The sequence below is a fragment of the Loxodonta africana genome, chromosome 5 (genome assembly GCF_030014295.1).
Source record: "Loxodonta africana isolate mLoxAfr1 chromosome 5, mLoxAfr1.hap2, whole genome shotgun sequence".
In the NCBI taxonomy this organism is placed as follows: domain Eukaryota; kingdom Metazoa; phylum Chordata; class Mammalia; order Proboscidea; family Elephantidae; genus Loxodonta; species Loxodonta africana.
Window position 1 is genome coordinate 160,067,807 of NC_087346.1, and position 8,260 is coordinate 160,076,066.

Consider the following 8,260-nt stretch of genomic DNA (forward strand, 5'->3'; position numbering starts at 1 on the left):
CCAACCTCCAGACTGTGAGACAATTCAGTTCTGATCTTATAAGCCATCCAGCTGTGGTACTTTGTTATGGCTGCCCCAGAAGAATTATACAGTGACCCATCCTCTGCCTTCTTCCAGCTGTGCTCATTCTGGCTGGGTTGGGCACCCAGCCCTTTAGGGATACACTCATGTTTCATTTCCATCCAAATCTTATTGCAAAGAAGTGGTTGAGTCTCTTCAATAAATGGTGCTGGGAAAATTGGATTTCCACATGCAGAAAAATGAAACAAGATCCATGCCTCACACCATACACATAAAAAAAAAAAAAATGTAGTAAGGACCTAAATGTGAAAACTAAAACCGTAAAATTCTTAGAAGAAAATGCAGGGGCAAGGCCTAGCTTTTAACAAGGGATTATCTAATATGGCAAAAGCACAAACAGCAAAAGACAAAATAAATGGGGCCTCACAAAAATTAAATATTTTTGTTCATCAGAAGACTTTAGCTAAAAAGTGAAAAGACAAGCTACTAATTGGAGACTATCTTTGGAAACTATACATCTGATAAGAATCTAATAACCAAAATATATATAAAACTTTGATAATTGAACAACAAAAAGTCAAGCCAATAAAAAAATGGGCAAAGGACTTGAACAGAAACTTCACCAAAGAGAATAACCAAATGGCCACCAAACATATGAAAAGATGCTCAACGTCATTAGCCATCAAAGAGATCCACTTCAAAACCACAATAAGATACCATTTTACTCCGAATAGGATAGTTAAGATAAAAAATTTAAAAAGTGGAAAATAACAAATGTTGGCGAGGATTCGGAAATTTTGGCACCCTTATCCCTTTCTGCTGGGAATACAAAATGGTACAGTCATTGTAGAAAATAGTGTGGCAGTTCCTCAAAAAACTAAGAGTAGAACTACCATATTGCCCAGCAATTCCACTTCTAGGTGTATACCCCAAAGACTTGAAAGCAGAGACTCAAAAAGAGACTTGTACACCAATGTTCATTGCAGCATCATTCACAACAGCAGAAAGGTGGAAACAACCTAAACGCCCATCTACAGAGGAATGGATAAACACAATATGGTAAATAAAATGCACATACATACAATGGAATATTACTCAGCCAGTAGGAGAAATGAAGTCTTGATATACGCTACAGTATGGATGGAGCTTGAAGACATCATGTTAAGTGAACTAATGTAATCGCCAAAGGACGAATATTGTATGATCTCACTTTTACAAAAAGACAAGAAAAGGCAAATGTGCAAAGACCAAAGTTTACTAGTGGTTATTGGGGTGGAATTTTTTTCAGCTGAGCTTCCAGGCTAAGACAGACTAGAAAGAAGGACCTGGTGGTCTACTTCTGGAAAGAATTAGCCAATGGAAACCTTATGAATGGCAGTGGAACATTGTCTGATATAGTGCCAGAAGATGAGCCCCTCAGGTTGGAAGGCACTCAAAACACGACTGGGGAAAGAGCTGCCTCCTCAAAGTAGTAGAGTCGACCTTAATGATGTGGCTGGAGTTAAGCTTTCAGGACCTTCATTTGCTGATGTGGCATGACTCAAAATGAGAAGAAACAGCTGTAAACATCCATTAATAATTGGAACTTGGAATGTGCAAAATATGAATCTAGGAAAATTGGAAATCATCAGAAATGATGCATTTGAATTACGGTGGTGGCAAAGAATATTGACTATACCATGGACTGCCAAAAGAGTGAAAAAATCTGTCTTGGAAGAAGTACAGCCAGAATGCTCTTTAGAAGCAAGCATGGTGAGATTATGTCTCACACACTTTGGACATGTTATCGAGAGAGATCAGTCCCTGGAGAAGGACAGCATACTTGGTAAAGTAGAGGGTCAGCAAAAAAGAGGAAGACCCTCAATAAGATGGACTGACACAGGGTCTAAAACGGTGGGCTCAAGCATAGTAAAGATTGTGAGGATGGTGCAGGACTGGGCAGTGTTTCATTCCGTTGTACAAAAATACAGAGGTTAGGATTTATCACACATATTTTGAGGAACAGAATTCAATCCGTAACATTCCACCCTTTGTCCTCCAAAAATTCATGTCCTTCCTACACGCAAAACACATTCGCCCCATCACATCATTTCAAACCTTAATCAACCCCAAGTCCAAATCTCGTCTTCTGAATCCTCTAAATCAATTATGGGGGAGGGTTTAGGCAGATTCCATCCTGGAGCAGAAACTCCTCTTCATCTGCGAACCTGTGAAATCTAGAATACGAGTTATCTGTTTCCGAAGTGCAATGGTGGAACAGGCAAAAAGTAGACACTTCCATTACAAGTGGGAGAGATTGGAGGGAACGAAGGGAAAATGGGCACCCAGCAAGTCCAAAATCAAGAAGAACAATTTACGTTACTTCTCAAGGCTTGAAAATAATCCTCTCTTCTCTGAGATTGATTGGACAATGGCGCTGCCCTCCAGACCCTGGGTGTTGGCCATGACTTCTGGATTCCGGGTGGAGGCCCCTCAGTCCTGGGTTTCAGCTCTGCCTTCCAGGCCCACTGGGATGGCAATCCTGCTTCCACAGATTTGGGTGGCCCCATTCTCCTACTCCATCAAATGGCAACCCCAACCCCTCAGCACCGGCAGGCCCCATTCTTCAGCACCTTGGGCATGGCAGCCCCACCTCCCTCGACTTTGGGTGGTGGTCCACCCTGCTAGCACACCTTAACAGCAGCCTCATACTCTGGGACCTAGTTGACAAAGATTTGACTCTTTGAAACCTAGGAGGCTGTGGCCCCACCCTTTGAAACTGGGAAAGCCCTGTTTCCTGTGCTCCTTCCAACAGTTCTGCTGATCTCCCAGCTGCTCCAGGTATTGTCCTTTTCTTTTCTTGGAGGACAACAGATGTAGTTCCTCCGACCTATTTCCTGCCTGTAGAATTCCAAGAGGCAGACAGCGTTCTTCCCTTTTGTTATTTCTTTGCCCCTTTAGACTAAACTGGTGGGTTTTCAGCTGTGGTAGTTGGTTAGATCCATCAGTCACAGGTTTCATCTCTTTAACAAAAGGTAGTGTAGCCACGTCCTTGGTAAACACTCTAGGACCCATGTCCTTAGTTTGTATAACAGTATTTTCCAAATCTTTAAGTTCTGTTTTCATTTTTTACAGTTCATTTTTAAGCCTATCTCTTTCATATCACATTTTACTCTAAGTGGCAAGGAGAAACCACACAGCCCCTTTAATATCATGCTTAGAAATCTTATCAGCTAAATATCCAAGTACATCTTTGCCTTGTATTGAATTGTGTTCCCCACAAATGTGTGTCAAGTTGGCTAGGCCATGATTCCCAGTATTGTGTGGTTGTCCTCCATTTTGTGATCTGATGTGATCACCCCAGGTGTTATAAATCCTAACCTCTATGATGTTAATGAGGCAGGATTCAATCTACAGGATTAGGTTGTATCTCAAGTCCATTTCTCTCGAGATACAAAAGAGAGAAGTGATCAGAGAGGAGGGGGGCCTCATGCCACCAAAAAAGAAGTGCCAGGAGTGGAGCACATTCTTTGGACCCAGGTCCCTGCCCTGAGAAGCTCCTAGACCAGGGGAAGATTGATGACAAGGACCTTCATTCAGAACCAGCAGAGAGAAAGCCTTTTCCTGGAGCTGGTACCTCCTAGGCTGTGAGAGAAGGAATTTCTGTTTGTTAAAACCATCCACTTGTGGTATTTCTCTGATAGCAGCACTAGATGGCTAAGATAAGCACTAGTTCTACCTTCCACCAAACATTTGAACTTAATTCAGACAAGTTCTTTGCCACTGTATAAAAAACACTGCCCTTCCTGTATTGTCCAATCATTTATTCATTTTCTTTTTTTTTTTAATAACTTTTATTAAGCTTCAAGTGAACGTTTACAAATCCAATCAGTCTGTCACATATAAGTTTACATACATCTCACTCCCTACTCCCACTTGCTCTCCCCCTCTTGAGTCAGCCCTTTCAGTCTCTCCTTTCTTGACAATTTTGCCGGCTTCCCTCTCTCTCTATCCTCCCATCCCCCCTCCAGACAAGAGTTGCCAACACAATCTCAAGTGTCCACCTGATATAATTAGCTCACTCTTCATCAGCGTCTCTCTCCCACCCGCTGACCAGTCCCTTTCATTTCTGATGAGTTGTCTTCGGGGATGGTTCCTGTCCTGTGTCAACTGAAGGTCTGGGGAGCATGGCCGCCGGGATTCCTCTAGTCTCAGTCAGACCATTAAGTATGGTCTTTTTATGAGAATTTGGGGTCTGCATCCCACTGATCTCCTGTTCCCTCAGGGGTCCTCTGCTGTGCTCTCTGTCAGGGCAGTCATCGATTGTGGCCGGGCACCAACTAGTTCTTCTGGTCTCAGGATGATGTAGGTCTCTGGTTCATGTGGCCCTTTCTGTCTCTTGGGCTCTTAGTTGTCGTGTGGCCTTGGTGTTCTTCATTTTCCTTTGCTCCAGGTGGGTTGAGACCAATTGCTGCATCTTAGATGGCCGCTTGTTAGCATTTAAGACCCCAGACGCCACATTTCAAAGTGGGATGCAGAATGATTTCATAATAGAATTATTTTGCCAATTGACTTAGAAGTCCCCGCAAACCATGTTCCCCAGACCCCCGCACTTGCTCCCCTGACCTTTGAAGCCTTCATTTTATCCCGGAAACTTCTTTGCTTTTGGTCCAGTCCAATTGAGCTGACCTTCCATGTATTGAGTGTTGTCTTTCTGTTCACCTAAAGCAGTTCTTATCTACTGATTAATCAATAAAAAACCCTCTCCCACCCTCCCAAAAAACCCTCTCCCACCCTCCCTCCCTCTCCCCCTCGTAACCACAAAAGTATGTGTTCTTCTCAGGTTTACTATTTCTCAAGATCTTATAATAGTGGTCTTATACAATATTTGTCCTTTTGCCTCTGACTCATTTCGCTCAGCATAATGCCTTCCAGGTTCCTCCATGTTATGAAATGTTTCAGAGATTCGTCACTGTTCTTTATCGATGCGTAGTATTCCATTGTGTGAATATACCACAATTTATTTACCCATTCATCCGTTGATGGACACCTTGGTTGCTTCCAACTTTTTGCTATTGTAAACAGAGCTGCAATAAACATGGGTGTGCATGTATCTGTTGGTATGAAGGCTCTTGTATCTCTAGGGTATATTCCGAGGAGTGGGATTTCTGGGTTGTATGGTAGTTCTATTTCTAACTGTTTAAGATAACGCCAGATAGATTTCCAAAGTGGTTGTACCATTTTACATTCCCACCAGCAGTGTATGAGAGTTCCAATCTCTCCGCAGCCTCTCCAACATTTATTATTTTGTGTTTTTTGGATTAATGCCAGCCTTGCTGGTGTGAGATGGAATCTCATTGTAGTTTTAATCTGCATTTCTCTAATGGCTAATGATCGAGAGCATTTACTCATGTATCTGTTGGCTGCCTGAATATCTTCTTTAGAGAAATGTGTGTTCATATCCTTTGCCCACTTCTTGATTGGGTTGTTTGTCTTTTTGTGGTTGAGTTTTGACAGAATCATGTAGATTTTAGAGATCAGGCGCTGGTCGGAGATGTCATAGCTGAAAATTCTTTCCCAGTCTGTAGGTGGTCTTTTTACTCTTTTGGAGAAGTCTTTAGCTGAGCATAGGTGTTTGATTTTTAGGAGCTCACAGTTATCTGGTTTCTCTTCATCATTTTTGGTAATGTTTTGTATTCTGTTTATACCTTGTATTAGGGCTCCTAGGGTTGTCCCAATTTTTTCTTCCATGATCTTTATCGTTTTAGTCTTTATGTTTAGGTCTTTGATCCACTTGGAGTTAGTTTTTGTGCATGGTGTGAGGTATGGGTCCTGTTTCATTTTTTTGCAAATGGATATCCAGGTATGCCAGCACCATTTGTTAAAAAGGCTATCTTTTCCCCAGTTAATTGACGCTGGTCCTTTGTCAAATATCAGCTGCTCATACGTGGATGGATCTATGTCTGGGTTCTCAATTCTGTTCCATTGGTCTATGTGTCTGTTGTTGTACCAATACCAGGCTGTTTTGACTACTGTGGCTGTATAATAGGTTCTGAAGTCAGGTAAGGTGAGGCCTCCCACTTTCTTCTTCTTTTTCAGTAATGCTTTGCTTATCCGGGGCTTCTTTCCCTTCCATATGAAATTGGTGATTTGTTTCTCTATCACCTTAAAATATGACATTGGAATTTGGATCGGAAGTGCGTTAAATGTATAGATGGCTTTTGGTAGAATAGACGTTTTTACTATGTTTAGTCTTCCTATCCATGAGCAGGGTATGTTTTTCCACTTAAGTATGTCCTTTTGAATTTCTTGTAGTAGAGCTTTGTAGTTTTCTTTGTATAGGTCTTTTACATCCTTGGTAAGATTTATTCCCAAGTATCTTATCTTCTTGGGGGCTACTGTGAATGGTATTGATTTGGTGATTTCCTCTTCGGTGTTCTTTTTGTTGATGTAGAGGAATCCAAGTGATTTTTGTATGTTTATTTTATAACCTGAGACTCTGCCAAACTCTTCTATTAGTTTCAGTAGTTTTCTGGAGGATTCCTTAGGGTTTTCTGTGTATATAATCATGTCATCTGCAAATAGTGATAACTTTATTTCTTCCTTGCCAATCCGGATACCTTTTATTTCTTTGTCTAGCCTAATTGCCCTGGCTAGGACTTCCAACATGATGTTGAATAAGAGCAGTGATAAAGGGCATCCTTGTCTGGTTCCCGTTCTCAAGGGAAATGCTTTCAGGTTCTCTCCATTTAGAGTGATATTGGCTGTTGGCTTTGCATAGATGCCCTTTATTATGTTGAGGAATTTTCCTTCAATTCCTATTTTGGTAAGAGTTTTTATCATGAATGGGTGTTGGACTTTGTCAAATGCCTTTTCTGCATCAATTGATAAGATCATGTGGTTTTTGTCTTTTGTTTTATTTATGTGATGGATTACATTAATGGTTTTTCTGATATTAAACCAGCCTTGCATACCTGGTATAAATCCCACTTGATCAGGGTGAATTATTTTTTTGATGTGTTGTTGGATTCTATTGGCTAGAATTTTGTTGAGGATTTTTGCATCAATGTTCATGAGGGATATAGGTCTATAATTTTCTTTTTTTGTAATGTCTTTACCTGGTTTTGGTATCAGGGAGATGGTGGCTTCATAGAATGAGTTGGGTAGTATTCCGTCATTTTCTATGCTTTGGAATACCTTTAGTAGTAGTGGTGTTAACTCTTCTCTGAAAGTTTGGTAGAACTCTGCAGTGAAGCCGTCTGCGCCAGGGCTTTTTTTTGTTGGGAGTTTTTTGATTACCGTTTCAATCTCTTTTTTTGTTATGGGTCTATTTAGTTGTTCTACTTCTGAATGTGTTAGTTTAGGTAGGTAGTGTTTTTCCAGGAATTCATCCATTTCTTCTAGGTTTTCAAATTTGTTAGAGTACAATTTTTCATAATAATCTGAAATGATTCTTTTAATTTCATTTGGTTCTGTTGTGATGTGGTCCTTCTCGTTTCTTATTTGGGTTATTTGTTTCCTTTCCTGTATTTCTTTAGTCAGTCTAGCCAATGGTTTATCAATTTTGTTAATTTTTTCAAAGAACCAGCTTTTGGCTTTGTTAATTCTTTCAATTGTTTTTCTGTTCTCTAATTCATTTAGTTCAGCTCTAATTTTTATTATTTGTTTTCTTCTGGTGCCTGATGGATTCTTTTGTTGCTCAGTTTCTATTTGTTCAAGTTGTCGGGACAGTTCTCTGCTTTTGGCTCTTTCTTCTTTTTGTGTGTGTGCATTTATTGATATAAATTGGCCTCTGAGCACTGCTTTTGCTGTGTCCCAGAGGTTTTGATAGGAAGTATTTTCATTCTCGTTGCTTTCTATGAATTTCCTTATTCCCTCCTTGATGTCTTCTATAACCCAGTCTTTTTTCAGGAGGGTATTGTTCAGTTTCCAAGTATTTGATTTCTTTTCCCTAGTTTTTCTGTTATTGATCTCTAGTTTTATTGCCTTGTGGTCTGAGAAGATGCTTTGTAATATTTCAATGTTTTGGACTCTGCAAAGGTTTGTTTTATGACCTAATATGTGGTCTATTCTAGAGAATGTTCCATGTGCGCTAGAAAAAAAAGTATATTTTGCAGCAGTTGGGTGGAGAGTTCTGTATAAGTCAATGAGGTCAAGTTGGTTGATTGTTGTAATTAGATCTTCCGTGTCTCTGTTGAGCTTCTTACTGGATGTCCTGTCCTTCTCTGAAAGTGGTGTGTTGAAGTCTCCTACTATAATT